This window comes from Equus caballus, chromosome 22 (genome assembly GCF_041296265.1).
Source record: "Equus caballus isolate H_3958 breed thoroughbred chromosome 22, TB-T2T, whole genome shotgun sequence".
NCBI lineage: Eukaryota > Metazoa > Chordata > Mammalia > Perissodactyla > Equidae > Equus > Equus caballus.
In genome coordinates, this window is record NC_091705.1 from 50,697,667 (window position 1) to 50,715,569 (window position 17,903).

Sequence of the window (17,903 nt, forward strand, 5' to 3'; positions counted from 1 at the left end):
CTGAGTGTGTCCCATGTGTGTGGATGCTCCAGTTTTCCAGTTTGTTATCCATTCACTAGGACGTATGTGTTGTTTCTGGATTTGGTGACTATAAATGTTCGTGCACACGTTTTCTGTGTGAACACCAGTTTCCGTTTCTCTTGGGTAAATCCTTGAGTGGGATTGCAGGGTCGTATGATAAATCTATTTTTAACTTTATCAGAAACGTGAAAACTGTTTTCTACAGTGGCTGCCCCATTTTGTGTCCCACGTGCAGTGTGAGGGTTCTAGTCATTGTTCATCCTCACTGGCACTTGGTGTTATTGGTTTATTTTTTTAAGCCATCCTAATAGGTGTGTAGTGGTTGCTCATTGCAGTTTTAATTTGCATTCCTCAAATAAGTAAAGATGTTGAGTATCTTCTCTTGTGCTTGTTTGCTGTTGCTAAAACAGTTTAAATCTTGCTGTCAACTTCTGCCCTACCCACTAAGTGTGAGGAGCACTGCCCTAGAGAAGTGTGCCTGCCAGGACCTGCTCGGAGTGAGCAGAGCAGCTCTGCAACAGCAGAATGGCCCAGGCATCCTCAGTCCAGGCTGGATAAGTTGTGCTCTGTTCACAAAATGGAATTTGTCCAGTACTGGAAATGAATGAATTATAGCTACATCCAGCAACATGGATGGATCTTAGAAACATACTGAATTTCAAAAGCAAGACACAGAAGGCTGCATACAGTGTTGGACCATTTTGTTAAGCTCAAAAAATTAAAAGTAAATACTGTTAAGGGAGAACCGTATGAGGTAATCTTATTAAAGCAAGAGAGTAATAAACATCAGTTCAGGATAATGTATATGGGGAGAACACAAGCTTCACGGGTTATTGGTAATTTTCTCGTTTTTAAATTGAAGGAGGGTGGGCCAGCCCTGTGGCCAAGTTTGAGTAAGTTCGACACTCTTACTTCTAAGACCCAGGGTTTCGCCGGTTCAGATCCTGGGTGTGGACCTAGCACCACTCATCAAGCCATTTTGAGGCGGCATCCCACATGCCACAACTAGAAGGACCCTCAACTAAAAATATACAACTATGTACCGGGGGGATTTGGGGAGAAGAAGGAAAAATTAAAAAATTTTAAGTAAAAGTAAATTGAAGGATGAGATCGTGGTGTTTATTTTATCGCTATGCAGCATAACTTATGTTTTTCATATATCCGTTTCTGTGTATCAAGTATTACATAATAAAATTACATAATAAAATAATTAAATAGAACAAAAATAGTCTTCCTTTTAAATATTTTCAAATCTGTCCTTCCAAAGTTGGCATCTGAGTTTTCCCCCAGTAGTAGGTTGAATTCAGCAGCAACTCTAAAACAGTGCATGCTGCAATTACACCTAGAAATGCAGGAGTTAGAGTGCACAGCTCTTTTCCCTGAAGATTTTTGTCTTCTAGAGAGCATAGATGTGGCCCAAGAGGACAGGAATTTTTGCCTGTTTTGTTCATTTTGTTTGCTGCTAAATCCCCAGCTTTGAGATCAGAGCGTGGCATGTGGCGGGTGCTTCATAAACATTTGTTGAACAAATGAGTGACACAAACACATGGCTCAAGGCCCAGGACAACTCCACAGAACATGCCAGGCTCTGCTCTCTCTGCATGGAGTGAGTGCCAGGAGAGGTATCCCGGGGCCAGAGATGTGTCTCCAGGGTTCAGAGGTCTAACTAGGAGCTCTCCACATAGCAGGAGAGACTCAGTTCTTGTGTGTGACAGCACTGCCTTTTCGGGAGCAAGCGGTCCCAGTGTCAGGCCATGAGGCCCAGTGGGCGTAGCTGTGGGAAGAGGCTAGTGGCGGACAGGGCCTGCGTCCACAAGGGCCTTGTAGGGCAGGCCAAGGAGCTGGGATTTGATGCTACAGCCACTGGGGTGTCGGGGAAGGACCTGAGTAGGGTGGTGATGGGAGCAGAATCTGGCAGCACTGAGGGAGGGCAGACCGTGTGTCTTCCAGGAAACCCTCCATCTTACCCGATCCCTTCCTCTTGTGCTTGGCGAGCTGGTTGCCCCTGCTGTGTGTGGTCTTGTCTGGCTAGCGGTGCAGAAGGGCCTGGCGCTCTTTCTAGCAGCTCCCACCAGGATACACTACAGATTCGCAAAATTTTTCAAGATACAATGTTACTCATAGTTAAAATGTCGATGCTCCCTAAAGCAGTCTACAGATTCAGTGTAATCCCTATCAAAGTTCCAATGACATTTTTCACAGAAATAGAAGAAAGAATCCTAAAATTTATGTGGAACAACAAAAGCTCCCGAATAGCCAAAGGAATCCTGAGAAAAAAGAACAAAGCTGGAGGCATCACACTCCCCGATTTCAAAATATACTACAAAGCTGTAGTAATCAAAACAATGTGGTACTGGCATAAAAACAGACAAAAAGATCAATGGAACAGAATTGAGAGACCAGAAATAAACCCACACATCTATGAATAGCTAATTTTCGACAAGGGAGCCAAGAACATACAATGGAGAAAGGAAAGTCTCTTCAATAAATGGTGCTGGGAAAACTGGACAGCCACATACAAAAGAGTGAAAGTAGAGCATTATCTCATACCATGCACAAAGATTAACTCAGAATGGAGTAAAGACTTGAAGGTAAGACCTGAAACCATAAAACTCCTAGAAGAAGACAGGCAGTACGCTCTTCGACATCTATCTTAGCAGCATTTTTTGAGGAAGAAGAAGATTAGCCCTGAGCTAACTACTGCCAATCCTCCTCTTTTTGCTGAGGAAGACTGGCCCTGAGCTCACATCCATGCTGATCTTCCTCTGCTTTGTACGTGGGACACCTACCACAGCATGGCTTTTGCCAAGCAGTGCCACGTCCACACCTGGGATCCGAACTGGCAAACCCTGGGCTGCTGAGAAGCAGAATGTGCAAACTTCACCACTGCACCACCAGGCTGGCCCCTTAGCAGCATATTTTTAAATAGCATGCCTGACCAGGCAAGGGAAACAATAGAAAAAATAAACAGATGGGACTGCATCAGACTAAAAGGCTTCTGCACAGCAGAGGAAACCATCAACAAAACGAAAAGACAACCTAATATTTGGGAGAAGATATTTGCAAACCATATATGTGGTAAGGCGTTTGTATCCAAAATATATAAAGAACTCATACATCTCAGCAACAAAAAAATTAACAACCCAATTTAAAAAAGATTAAAAGATCTGAACAGACATTTTTCCAAAGAAGATAGACAGATAGACGACAGGCACAAGAAAAGATGTTCGGTATCACTAATTATTAGGGAGATGCAAATCAAAACTACAGTGAGGTATCACCTCATGCCCGTCAGAATGGCTATAATTAACAAGACAAGAAATAAGAAATGTTGGAGAGGATATGGAGAAAAGGGAACTCTCATACACTGCTGGTGGGAGTGCAAACTGGTGCAACCACTATGGAAAACAGAGTGGAGATTCCTCAAAAAATTAAGAATAGAGGGCCTGGCCCCGTGGCCGAGTGGTTAAGTTCGCGCGCTCCGCTGCAGGCAGCCCAGTGTTTCGTTGGTTCAAATCCTGGGCGCGGACATGGCACTGCTCATCAAACCACGCTGAGGCAGCATCCCACATACCACAACTAGAAGAACCGACAACGAAGAATATACAACTATGTACCGGGGGCTTTGGGGAGAAAAAGAAAAAAATAAAATCTTTAAAAAAAAAAAAAAAAATTAAGAATAGATCCACCATACGATCCAGCTATTCCACTGCTGGGTATTTATCCAAAGAACATGAAAACACAAATATGTAGATACATGCACCCCTATGTTCATCGCAGCCTTATTCACAATAGCCAAGACTTGGAAGCAACCTAGGTGCCCATCAAGGGATGAATGGATAAAGAAGATGTGGTATATATACACAATGGAATACTACTCAGCCTTAAAAAGATGAACTCTCGCCATTTGCAGCAACATGGATGGACCTTGAGGGTATTGGGCGAAGTGAAATAAGTCAGAGAAAGTCAGATACTGTATGATCTCACTCATAAGTGGAAGGTAAAAACAACTACAAACACACACATAGACACAGAGATTGGATTGGTGGTTACCAGAGTTGAAGCGAGGAGGGTGGAGGGGGTGTCTAGGCCCGTGTGTGTGGTGATGGATGGTAATTAGCCTTTGGGTGGTGAACATGATATAATCTACACAGAAATTGAAATATAATGATGTACACCTGAAATTCATAGCATATTTTATTAATTTTTTTGGAAGATTTTATTTTTCCTTTTTCTTCCCAAAGCCCCCAGGTACATAGTTGTGTATTTTTTTAGTTGTGGGGTCCTTCTAGTTGTGGCATGTGGGACACCACCTCAGCATGGCTTGATGAGTGGTGCCATGTCCGCGCCCAGTATTTCAACTGGTGAAATCCTGGGCCGCTGAAGCAGAGCGCGAACTTAACCACTCAGCCATGGGGCTGGCCCCTATATCATATTTTAAACCAGTGTTACCTCAAAAAAGAAAAGATAGGATGTTACTGAAGAAGATAACACCTAAAGGTACTTAACCTTCCTGGAAGGAAGCCTGGGAGTGACCCTGTGGCGGCCGTTTGTGAGCCACAGCACATGATACTCAGGTGGATGCAGCTGCTCTCCAGATCTCAACGTGGGTCTCAGGAGTGCCTTTGAAATTTAATTAAAACAGCTTTAGGATAAACAAAATGGTGAGGTGCTACTTCAAACACCAGGTGGTAAACTCCTGAATTCATCACCCCAAGGAAATATAAAGACATCTGAAAGGATTAGACCCAGTTGAAGACTAGTCACCAGCTTAGCAAAGCTGGGATATCACAGGACCTCCAGGCTGGTGGCGGGTATGCCTGGTTTCCCCGTGACCCTTCTGTGGGCCTGTTTATGGCCTTGAACTTGGAGCCCGTGATGCAGGTGCTGGGGAAGTGGAAGGAAAGAAGAGGGAGCAGGAGGCAGGCGACAAGGAAACTGGAACATAACCAGGTGCATACTGAGTATTCTTTCTTCAGTTTATCACTTGTAGGCTAACATTTTTAAGATGATCTCTTTTCCTGTATTGGAAAAATGTTTGTTTCTTCTATCATTGAAGTATACCTGCTCATTATAGAAAATTAGGGAAATAAAGTATTAAGACAATAACTTTTTTCAAAAGTTGATTTTAATGATTAAAAAACCCCAGAAAACTTCATTCCTTCTTTCTCTGCTTAACTGTTTTCTCTCTTCTGACCTCTGATCAAACCTTGCTGTTTGCCAGTAGCCTCCTGGCTGCATTTGCCAATGTCACGTATACGAAGTATGAAATAAGACCCCTCCATTTGCAGTGTGTCTTTTGGTTATAAGACTGTGTCCTACCTGAGCCTGAAACTTTTAGAGATGCGTGTTGCCTGGCAATGCTTAGTTTCTGACTAGAATGCTCACTTTTGAAACGTGTATGAAAACGGTGTCGAAATTTAAATTTAATAATTTCTGTGCTTGGACAGCATTTATTTCATCTTCGACTCTAAATATAAAATACCAATTTGAAGAATGTTTATAGCAGCTACTTTTTTTCTTAAAGGGCCAGACAGTGAGTATTTTAGGCGTTATGGTTATACGGTATCTGTTGAGAGCAGCCACTGACTTACAGGGGTAAAGGGGTATGACTGTGTCCCAGTGAAAGTTTGTAAAAATAGGCAGCCTGTTCTAGAAGATTGGAGGATTTTATGTTTCATTTGATTTTCTCTAGTATCTAATTTGCTTTGCGAACAAATAACCTTAATTACAACAGCTGCTTTCTTTTTTGAATGCAGGTGAAATTGATGGTGAAGTGCACAGATCTTAACTGTGTAAGTTTCAGTGAGATTTGGTGTATGCACACTTGTGAGATCACTATTGCAGTTATAGAATATTTCTGTCACCCTGGAAGATTCCCTTCACTGCCTTTAAACGATCACTTTCTGATTTATGTCACAATTCATTGTTTTTCCTGTTCTTAACCTTTGTGTAAATGGAGTCATTTTGTATCTAGCTTACTTGCTTAACCCAAGCTGTACGGTTCGTCTCTTTCACTGCTTGTGTCAGTGTGTCACCTTTTTATTGGTGAGCAGTGTCCCGTGTAGAATAGACCACAGACCGGCGGGCCCTCTGTTGCCGTGTGGTGGCTGCTCTTCTCCGCTCGCACTCCACTGAAGCCACGTAGGCGAGTTCCTCCTCCCCCTTCTCCGCTAGGCGTAGATGTCCTATGTGTTATGTCTTACCCACATTATGAACCCACAGCCTTTTTGCTTTCAACAGTCCTCTGTATTTTTAAAAACAAGGAAAAAAGTGTCTTTTACCTCAACAGCTCGCATTTCTAAGGGCCTTCGTTCCCTCCTGAAGATTCCAGCCCCTGCCTGGGTGGTCTCCCTTCAGCCCAAATGACTGTCTTTGGCGTGTCTTTAGTTTAGGTCTCTGTGCTGGGTTCTCTTGGTCTCTGTGTGTCTGTTATGTGAAAATGCCTTTATTTCATCTTTGTTTTTTTGCTTGAAATAGAATTCTGGTTTGACAGGTTTTTTCTTTCAGCACTTTAAAGATGTGCCCCACTGCCTTCTGGTTTCCGTGGTCTCTAATGAGAAGGGTGCAGTTCACGTGATTGCTCCCTAGGTAACATGTCAGTTCTCACAGACAGTTTCCAGATTCTCTCTTGATCTTTGGTTTTCTGCAGTTTGACTGTGATGTGCCTAGGCATGGTTTTCTTCATATTAATTCTATATCTTGCAACCAGAATGATCCTAAAACATAAGCTCCCTGTCTTGCTTATTCCTATAAGACTGTGAACTGTGTTCACACTGATTTCAGGTGTCTGCGTTCATTAAACTCCCTCCCTAGCATAGGGTCATGTCCCCTGCTCATAAAGGTGTTCCCAGCACCTGGCATGTGGCAGGGCTCAGTAAATATTTTTTGCATAAGTGATCGTGAAGAATGGTAAATGCTGCATGAGACAAACTTGTGTCTCTTGAACGGAGTGAGAGGCACTGAAGCCCTAGCAAACTCCATGAAAGTCCTCTTATTCCTTAGGTGTGGTCTTGCACTGTCGCTGGTCGTGATGCACAGCTGTTGGCGGTAGTGGACAGACTGGCAGGGCGTCCTCCTCAGGAGCACTTTGTCCCTGAAGCCATCAGTGCCCTCTCTGCTGGAGAAGCGTATGCAGACTAGGGGATCTCGTTTTTATGTTCTTTGGTATGAAAATATTACAAGGGTAGTTGTTCCATATTACATAATTTAATAAGTTTAATTAAAATTCCAGTTGGAAAACCCCCAGGATATGTTGAGGCTTTGTGATTGGGAGGGTCAGCATGTCTGTTGTGTGAGCTGTCGTGGTCTCCAGTGGTTTATTGTTTGAAGTACCCTTCCTCTGCCCGTCCAAACGTCTAGCAGCGTGGGTGTCCCAAGCAGTGTGTTGAGGACCCGGAGGCCTGGCCGGTGACGCAGCAGGTCACAGCTCCCGGCAGAAGGTGCTGTGCTCGCCAAGGCCCTTCTCACACAGTGTCAGAGCAACTGCTGCTTTGCAGTAGCATCTGTTTCCTGACCTGTGAATTTGTCTTCTGATTCAAATTTTCTCCCTTGCTGCATGCTTGTTTCCAGGTATGTTGCCAGAGAAAATAGTGCGTAAATTGTTATGTAAGGAGAATTGGGGCCGGCCCCTGGCTCGAGTGGTTAAGTTCACTCGCTCCGCTTTGGCGGCCCAGGGTTTCGCCAGTTCGGATCCTGGGCGCGGACATGGCACCGCTCATCAAGCCATGCTGAGGTGGCATCCCACATGCCACAACTAGAAGGACCCATAACTAAAAATATATACAACTATGTACCCGGGGGCTTTGGGGACAAGAAGGAAAAATAAAATCTTGAAAGTAAGGAGCATGAACTAATGAGGGATAACATTGAGCACTCTGGCGTGATTTCTGTTAAAACTGCCATTCTCTCTCACAGATTTCCCAGGGGTTTTATGTAAACAAGTGGGCACTCTTGCTACTGTCTGGCCTAATTGCTTTGTGTTGCAACAGATTTCTTTGAATTTTGCCGTCTTGATTGATTGAAAATGTGTATTCAAGACATTTCCTTAGTCACGGTGTGTGCCTGCATCTTTGTTTTGTATTTGTGCAAAGTTAGCTTTGAGGACTAAGAAAGTGTCACAGTAACTCAGCTTACGGTTGTCCACAGTACGTGAACATAGGTGACCGTCTGCAAGACCTAACTCCCCAACTTCCCTTAAATAACTCACGAGAGAGCCGTTACTTGGCCTTGAGGCAGAGGTTCTGCCCAGTTCTGGGGTTAGGCCAGGCCTCACTGGAGCCCAGCGTGCCCGTTCTTTACATGTTGTGTGCCTCTGTGCTTCACATGCAGAGCTGAGAATGGGGAACCTGGCGGTGGGGACCAGACGGCCTGTAAGACTGAGAAGTTTACTGTCTTGCCCTTCGCAGACAAGCTTGCCAGCCCCTGCTCTGGAGTAAATAATCCTTTGAGGCACAGCACCGAAGGAAGCCTAAGTGGCAGAGGTTGTGTACCCAGCTTGCTCTTCTCTGGTGTTTAACTTTGATGTAATTAAATTAGGCTTGAGCTGTGCAGGTCATCACTGGGCTGTCAGTTATTTCATTAAAGTGTAAGGAAGGTTTGTGTCTCACTCTCACTGTGACGTCAGAAAACTCCGAATGATTTGAAATTGGATTGGGAGGGAGTCCACGTTAGGATGTTTGCTGGTTCTTAGGAAAATTTGGGGTTGACTAGACCCTGGTTGACTGGACCCTCCATCTAGGTCCCTTTGATTGGCGAGTGGCCAAAACAGACCCCAAATAAACAGCTTTCTCTTGAGCTCTGATGACAAGGGCTCTGTCGGGACTGTTTTTGGAGATTCTCTGATTGCAAGAGGGAAGTGAGCACGTGGGGGTGAGCTCCAGACCCCTGGGGTTAAGGGGACATTGTTCGCTAGGTGGACTGGGGTTCTCAGTACCCCTTACAGCCCAGCCACTGACGTCACAGACAGGTGCTTAGTAAAGCTCGTAAGAAGTAGCCTTCTAGGACAGGCAGACACACCTGGAAGCACTGTTAGGCGAGGCCTTGTGGCTGCCCATTCTCTTAGAATGGCAACTTTGTAGTTTTTATAAAAATGATACATAAGTTTATAAAAAATTCAAATAATACAGAAAAGCATGGAGAAGAATATGATGAAAAACGTCAAGTGGGGGCTGACCCCATGGTGTAGTGGTTAAGTTTGCTCACTCCGCTTCAGTGGCCTCATTTCATGGGCTCAGATTCTGGGCTCAGACCTACACATAGCTTGGCAAGCCATGCTGTGGTGGCAACCCACATATAAAATAGAGGAAGATCGGCATGAATCTTAGCTCAGGGCCAATCTTCCTCACCAAATTAAATTAAATTAAATTAAATTAAAAAATCAAGTGATGGTATAGAAATAGGTAAAGAAATGGTATACAACAAAGAATAAGTCTTTTAACCTCTGCTCCCTAGTTCTTTCCAGAAACAACCAGATTACCAGATACTTACCTTTCAAAGATATTTGCAAAGTCTTTTAAATAAAAAAGCATTTGTTTCACTTTTCCTTGAATTTGGCAAACAGAAAATAGACATCATACTCGTGGAGTTGCTGCTCCCGCACCACAAGCAAACTCACGCCCTTAAGGACGGATGCCGTCCGTGGCACCAGGGTTTGTACCCCTGCGGGGGCCGATGCAGAACTCCACACACTTTCCCCACTTGCCTCCTGACTGTCATTTTAGGTTTGTGATGTTTATATCGAATTTATCGCCATGGCTCCCACCACTTTGAGTCTCTTTCTTGGATTTCTGCGGGTGCGATGCCTGCTGCAGACCTGCTGCCCTGGTCTCCATTTCTGACCACCTTCTCTGTGTTTTGTCTCCCCTGGCTGGACTTTGTCACCAAGTGCTTTTTTCTAGAAGCTCCTTGTTCCGTAAGTTCTCGCATCCATGTGAACATTAGTCTGTTCCTCTGTCTGTGGAGAACTTAACCTGATTATAGCATTATTGGGTCAGAAATGTACAGATATTATTCTGCTAATGTTCTGGTGCTAAGTATTACAGATTGATGCTCCTGGAGTTACAAGAAAGAGAACACTGCTAGTCACAAATGGCTCAGGATACATAACTTTGTTTTTTAATCTCTGGTTTGAGGAGATGTGTTTTTGTTTATCAAAATTAGCCTTTAAAGGATAAAATCGTCCCATTCACAACAACATGGATGGACCTTGAGGGTATTATGTTAAGTGAAATAAGCCAGGTAGAGAAAGACAATCTCTGTATGACTCCACTCATATGTGGAAGTTAAACATGTAGACAAAGAGAACAGATTAGTGGTTACCAGGGGGAAGGGGTGGTGGGGCGTGGGCACAAAGGGTGAAGTGGTGCACCTACAACACCACTGACAAACAATAATGTGCAACTGAGATTTCACGAGGTTGTAAACTATCATCTCAATAAAAAGTAAAAAATAGCCTTTAAAGTTTGGATATAGTTACTGGCAATTCGTTGAAACTAGGAAAATTAATTCTAAAGTTTTAAAGTCTATGGTCTGTACCTGTTAAGAAGCAGATAATGAACCAAAATGATCAGCTTACCTAGTAGCTAAACCAGGTGTCTATTGATTTTTCTCAGGCTGGCTCTATCTGAGATGAGGAAGTTTTGGCATTCGCTGCAGTGATGTCTGTGCTGTCTTGCACACTCACTGACTTCAAGTGGTTTGAATCAATTTTTTTTTTAAGATTGGCACCTGAGCTAGCAACTGTTGCCAATCTTCTTTTTTTTCCCCTGCTTTTTCTCCCCAAATCCCCCCAGTATATAATTGTATATTTTTTAAGCTGTGGGTCCTTCTAGTTGTGGCATGTGGGACACCACCTCAGCATAGCCTGACGAGCGGTGCCGTGTCTGCGCCCAGGATCCACACCGGTGAGACCCTGGGCTGCTGCAGCGTAGCGCGAAAACTTAACCACTGAGCCGAGGGGCCTGCCCCTGAGTCATAATTTAAAATGCAAAAGTTAAAATGCAAATTCTCTTCAGTCACATTAAGTAGCTGACTACTTAATGTAAGTAATTGACTATGTCTAAGACATCTAGTAGTAACTTAGATATAGTCAATTACTTTTAAAGAACAGACGTAAAAGTATTAATTATTGATATTTTGCTGTGGATGGGGTCTAGAAACCAACTATTTAGCAGTCACTGAGTAACTGAGAATAGAAAATAATTTGTTAAATTTGTGTTTTCTGGAACAGTTCCTGAGGACCAAAAAAATTACTTAATGGGTAGTAGTTAAAGCTGACTATGCTGTGGTACTTCTGTTACAGAGTAAATGGATAAAATACTTAGTAATGGAGAGTGGACTAGAACATGCTACTTGATCAGCATCAGTGAAAAGCCTGCTTCTTACCCATGGTCTGCTGGCTCTGTGCCAGCCCAGCCCTGAGGTTCATGTCTTTGTTCCCCCCGCAGGTGAGGAAGACTGAGCCCTGTGGGGCTCATCCCGGTTACACGGCAAGGAGCTTCCAGGACTGGGCTTAGAATCCCCACATCCTGATTCCGAAACCCATAATCCCTCAGGTGACTCTGAGACCTGTTTTATTTTCTGCCCTCAGCAACACATCACCATCCCTTAGGCTTGGGGACAAGGTGGCTTTCCTGGTGTCCCTATGCCAAGAGGCAGTGCCCTTCGGTTTGGGTTCACATCCTGACTTCACCTGTCTGCTTCCCTCTCTTCCCCTGTGGTATCATTGCCGTAGCTCCTGCCTCGTGAGGCTGTGGGGGCAAGGGCAGTGGCGGCCCCTTGGACTGCCCTGTGAGGGAACCCAGTCCTGCAGTCAAGGGGTCCCTGGAGGGAGTCGAGGGGCCTGGCACATTCTGGCCATCCACACCTGCACGCTCCTCTCCATTGTGAGAGTCATCTTACCATTTGCATTGTGTGTTGTAATTAGGCACGGGAAGGAGTGTAAGCGCCTGCCGCCCGCAGGGTTGTGAGTGGCTCCTCTTGGCTCTTGCCGCCTGCCCTTCTGCTGCTGCATGCCCACATACCACCTTTTTAGTCACATGTTTCTGCTTTCGTGATTTCCTTCCTCATTTTGTTGAAGCAGCCCCTCATGTTTCATTTAGAGTGCATGAGCAGTCCTTCTAGACTTTTGCGTTTATGTATTCTCTTGACCCAGAACTTGGTTGGTAGTAGAATTCTAGGCTGAAAATCTTTTCTCTTTATGATTTGAAGTTGTTTTGCTTTGGGAGGTTCTTGGTTTTGAGCAGGATGTTTGTGTGTGGCCTTCGGGCTTGATGGGGCCTCGTGTTTGCACATGTGTGTTTTCTTTCGGCTCTAGTTTTATTTATTGTTTCTAATTTACTTTTGTCTCAGTTGGCTGTATTCTTTGCCTTTTGAATTCCTGCTAAACAGATTTTTTCATCTGTTCTGTTTTTTTTGTGCTGGTTCTCTTAAGATACGTCCTGCACTGTGTCTTCTCTGTGCTTCGGCCTTCAGCCTTTTCAGTGCATTATTGTGCCCATCTGCTTGGTTTACAGCTCTGCTGCTCAGGTGGTGACTTCCAAGAACCGTCGCATCCTTGTGTGCTTCTTCTTCTCCGCAGCTTATTTTATTTTTTTTTTGGTGAGGAAGATTGTTCCTGAGCTAACAGCTGTGCCAGTCTTCTTCTATGTTTTGTATGTGGATCACCGCCACAGCGTGGCTTGATGAGTGTGTAGCTCCACTCCCAGGATGCAAACCTGTGAACCCCAGGCTACTGAAGCGCAGTACACGAACTTAACCACCATGCTGGCCCCCTCCACAGCTTATGTTAATTTTATAGAAATAATAGCCTTCAATCTCTGAGGATACCAAAACTTGAAAGTTTGCTCCTTTTCCTCTGGGATCATCAACTATTTTTTGTGTTTTATTTTTTAATTGATAGACTATTTTTTTAGAATTGTTTTAGGTTTATAGAAAAATTGAGCAGAATGTCCAGAGTTCCTGTGTTCTTCCCCCCAACGCCACAGTTGCCGGTCTTATGAACATCTTGTATTGTGGTATGTTGTTACACTTAATGATCCAGTATTGATACCTTATTAACTAAAGTCATAGTTTACATTAGGTTTCATCTTGGTGTTGCGCCTTCTGTGGGTTTTGGCAAATGTACAAGGACACGCATCCACCAGTGTGGTATCTTGCAGAAGGGTTTCATCCCCCTAAAAGCCCTCTCTGCTCTGCCTTTTCACCACTCCCTCTCCCCTAACCCCTGGTAGTCACTGATCTCTTTACTGTCCCCGTACTTGTGCCTTTTCCAGAATGCTGTATGCTTGGAATCATGCAGTGTATGGCCTTTTCATGGCTTGATCTCCCATTTTGTCTCACCACTCAGTCATAGTCTGTTGTGTGCGTGTACCCCAGTTCGTTTATCCATCCACCTACTGGAAGACATCTTGGTTGCTTCTGAGTTTTGGTGCTTATGAATACATCAACTTATTTTTCAGTAGTAGCCTGTAATCAGACTAGATTGTTAGATCAGTAATGCGTTTAGAAGTTGTGTCCATCCCCTCGTTTTTCAGATGGTTGACCCCAGGTAGTTACTAGATGCAAGTGAGTGATGGAGCTGGGTGACTCCTGGGCTTTGGCCCATCCACTGGTCTCTTCGCCAGATGCAGAAATGGTGGCGAGATGGCGGAAGCCCCTCTTAGGGGCATCACTGTGAACCTCACTGCAGGTGTTTACTGGACAGGTAGTTGATTCTGTTTGTAACTGAGCGGTGGCTGCAGCTGTAGACACGCGCCTTTGTGTTGCTGATGACACAGCTCTTCCTTGGTGGTCAGCCTTAAGTGGGGAGTGGGCCAGCAGGTGTTTCTCAGTGCAGTCGATCCCTGAGTTTAAAGTTAGGCGGGGCCTTGGGGCCGGCCCGGTGGCTCAGGGGTTAAGTGCGCATGTTCTGCTTCAGCGGCCCGGGGTTTGCCAGTTCAGATCCCGGGTGCGGACGTGGCACCGCTTGGCAGCCATGCTGTGGTAGGCATCCCACATGTAAAGTAGAGGAAAATGGGCATGGACATTAGCTCAGGGCCATTCTTCCTCAGCAAAAAGAGGAGGATTGGCAGCAGATGTTAGCTCAGGGCCATTCTTCCTCAGCAAAAAGAGGAGGATTGGCAGCAGAAGTTAGCTCAGGGCTAATCTTCCTCAAAAAAATAGTCAGGCGGGCGTCCGGGCCTGCTCCTGTTACTAATTATGTGTAAATTTTGATAAACCATTTCATGTCTCTGGGCTTCCCTTTGATCTTCTGTAAGGTGAGGGAATTAGGCGAGATCACATCTGAAGTCTCTCCTTCCAGTGTTTTATGGTTTCTGGTTGGTTTAGATCTGGCCTTTGCTGCTGGTACCAATACGCTGTGTTATCTCTAGTTAAACGTTATTTTAATGGTCTAAACCAACCAGGTAGCCTTGAATTGGTCCAACAATTAGCTGTTAATTCCAGTTTTAATTCAGATAATGTAAGAAATAACACCTTTCTTTGCCTGGTTTCCCCCTGTTGATACTTTGTAGATCTGTAGTTCATATCATGACTGGGGTACCGATGTTGATATGATCCACCCGTCTTACCCAGATTTCCCCATTTTTACATTTCCTTAAGTGTGTGTGTTTCAACTTCTCTACATTTTTATCACCTGTGTGAGTTTGTATTTCCACCGCCAGAATCAAGGTCCTGAGTGTTGCCAGTACCACGGGCCCCTCGTGGACCCCGTGTGGAGGCATGCTCCCCTCCCCTCCCTAACCCGTGACCATCAGTCTGTCTGCCGTTTCTAACATTTTACCATTTCAAAAATGTTATATAAAGGATGTAAGCTTTTGGGATTGGCTTTTATCTGCTCAGTGTAATTCCCTGGAGATTCATCCGAGTTGTTACATGCATCAATGGTTTTGTTTTTGCTGAGTGGTGTTACGCAGTATATATGTACCACGGTCTTTTAGTCATCCAGTTGAAGGACATCTGAGTTGATTCCCGTTTGGGGCTGTTACAGACACAGCCACTGTGAACATTTGTGCACAGGTTTTTATGTGAAAATATGCAGTCTTTTCTCTTGGATAATCACCCAGGGGTGGAACAGCCAGACCTTGTGGTAGGTGTGCGCTAAACAGTTTTCCTGTTTCCTTGAGCCCCTTCGTAATCCATCTCCTCCTGCCCCACATTCAGGCAGCCGTCAATCAGCCTTCTGTAGAGTACTCTGCATTTTCTGGACTTTCATATATGGGACTCTCACATTCTCTTTTAGGTCTGGCCCCTTCACTCAGCAAAATGCTTTGAGAGTTACCACGTGTCGCGTGCTGGCAGCCCCGTTCCCTTTGTGCTGAGCAGCATCCCATTGTTGCGTTATCCATTTACCTGTTGGTGGACATTTGAGTTGGTTCCAAATTTTGGCTATTGTGAATATAGCTGTATGAACTTTCGTCTGTAAGTCTTTGTGTGGACATATGTTTTCATTTCTTGTAGGTAAGTACCATGCCTAGCAGCAGAATTGCTGGGTCATTTGGTGAGTGTATGTTTAACTTTTTCAAGTATATCAGACTTTTCTAAAGGGATTGTGCCAGTTTCCATTTGCAGCATAGGTGGGAGTCCGTTGCTGCACGTCCTTACAACACGTGAAATAGTCTGTCTTTGCATTGTAAGCTGTTCTAGTAGATGTGTAGTAGTGTCTCATTTATTTTGCATTTCTAAATGACTAATGATGTTGAGCATCTTTTCGTGTACTATTGACCATCTTGTCTTTTGAAATGTCCAAATCTTTTGTCCATTTTTATAAATTTGATTTGTCTTAATAATTGAGTTGTGTGAGGGGTCTTTATGGATTGTGGATGAGTTATTTTTCAGATGTATGTGATGTGACTATCTCCTCCTGTCATGTGGCTCGCCTGTGAGTGTGGGTCTGTCTGTCTGTTCACTAGTACCAAGCAGACTTGATTAGCATAGGTTTACAGTACATCTTAGAACCAGGTTGGATAAATCCTCCAGCTTTGTTCCTGTTATTAACGTTGCTGTGGCTAATCTAAACCTGTTGCATTTCCATGCAAATTTCTACAAAAAAAGCCTGCTGGGATTAGAGTTAAGATTGTGTCGAATCTATAGATCAATCTGGAGAGAACTGACATCTTAACAATACTGCGTCTTCTAATCTATGAGCATGGTAAATGTCCATTTTTTTAGATTGCCTTTTATTTCTCTCAGCAATATGTAGTTGTCATTGTAGAGGTCTTGTATGTCTTGTTAGATTTTACTCCTAAATAATTTTGGATGCTGCTGAGAAGGAAATTTATGTATAATGAGATTTTCCAATTGTTTACTGCTCTAAAATAAAAATACGGTTGATTGTTTTCAGTATTAAACTTGTATCCTGTGATCTAGTTCTGCTCATTTTTTTGTAGGTCCTTTAGGGTTTTCCAAGTCATCTGTGAATGGGGATAGTTTTATGTCTTTCTATTTATTTTTTTCCTTATTGCAGTGTTTAGGGTCCTAAAACAGTGTTGAGTAGAAGTGATATAAGAGCAGGCATCCTCGTCATGTTTAATCTTAAGAGAAAAGTGTTCAGTATTTCACTGCTAAGCATGTCGGTTGTAGGGTTTTGTTTGCAGGTCCTTTATCAGACTGAGGAAGTTCCCTTCTGTTCTCAATATGCCGACAGTTTTTAAAATCATGAATTGGTGTTGAATTTTACCAAATACTTTTATGAATCTATTGAGATGATCATGTGGTTTATCTCATTTGTCCTCTTAATCTAATGAATTACATTGATTTATTTTGAAATGTTAACTCAAGCTTGCATTCCTGGCATAATTTCTACTTGAACATGAGGTATATAAGTTTTTGTATATTGTTGGATTCAGTTTGCTAGTGTTTTGCTAAGGATTTTTGCATCTGTGTTTGTGAAGGATTTTTTGGTAATGTCTTTGTCAGGTTTGGGTGGCAGGGTCGTGCTGGCCTCCAAAACAAGTTGGGAAGAGGCCCCTCCTCTGTTTTTGGAAAAGTTTGTCTAAGATTGATGTCATTTCTTCCTTGAATATTTGGTAGAAAAACCATCTGGGCCTGGAATTGTCTTTGGAAAAGTTTTCTATTACAGATTCAATTGTATTAATGGATATAGGGCTATTCAGATTTTCTGTTTGATCCTGTGTTAATTTTAGTAAATTGTAATTTTCAAAGCATCTGTCCATGTCATCTAATTTCTTGGGATAAAATTATCTGTGACCTTCTCTTTTTATCTTTTCACACCTGTAGGGTCTGTAGTGATAACCCTTCTTTCTTTTATCCCTCATGTGGCTGATTCGTTTGTTTCTTTCTTTCTTCATCAGTCTGGCCTGTTTATCAATTTTGTTGTTGTTTTCAAAGAGCCAACTTTTGGCTTTGTTAAATTTTTCTATTGTTTATCTGTTTTCTATTCTGTTGCTTTCTGCTCTGTATTATTTCCTTCCTTCCGTTTCTTTTGGCTTTGTTGTTTTCTAGTTTCATGAGGTTTGGACCTTAGGTCTTGATTAATGTGTTGTATTTTGTTATTATTTAATTCAAAATATTCTCTAATTTCCCTTGTGACTTTCCTCTGAGCTACGTGTTATTTAGAAGTGTATTGTTTAATATTAAATACTTGAGGTTTCTCTAGGTACTTACTGCTGGGTTTCTAATTCTCTTAAGGTCAGGGAACGTACTGTGTATGGCTGCGGTCCATTGAGAGGGATTGGAACTTGTTTTAGGCCCAGCATGTGTGTGTCGTGGTGACTTTGAACAGCGTGTGCTCACAGGTCTCGGGGTCGCACAAAGGCTGCTTGGGCTGTGGTGACTGACAGCGTTATTTAGATCATCACTGTGTTTCCTGGTGTTTTGTCTCTCCTATCGGTTGCTGAAAGGGGAGTTGAAGGTCTGTCTCT

General features: G+C 43.5%; 1 protein-coding gene across 7 annotated transcripts in view; it reads left to right on the forward strand.

Annotated features, from left to right (window-relative positions):
• Positions 1-17,903, forward strand: part of DNAJC5 (DnaJ heat shock protein family (Hsp40) member C5) — a 39,238-nt gene that overhangs the window by 13,868 nt on the left and 7,467 nt on the right. For 2 of the 7 annotated variants that reach the window (XR_011431111.1, XM_070248005.1), the window contains exon 2: positions 5,781-5,816. The exons of 2 other annotated variants lie outside the window; for them this stretch is intronic. The gene's annotated coding sequence lies outside the window, so the exon portion shown is untranslated. Of the gene's footprint in view, positions 1-5,780; positions 5,817-7,026; positions 7,189-11,468; positions 11,577-17,903 lie in introns of those variants that run through there. 3 more of the 7 variants (XM_070248006.1, XM_070248007.1, XR_011431112.1) reach the window with 3 other exon arrangements.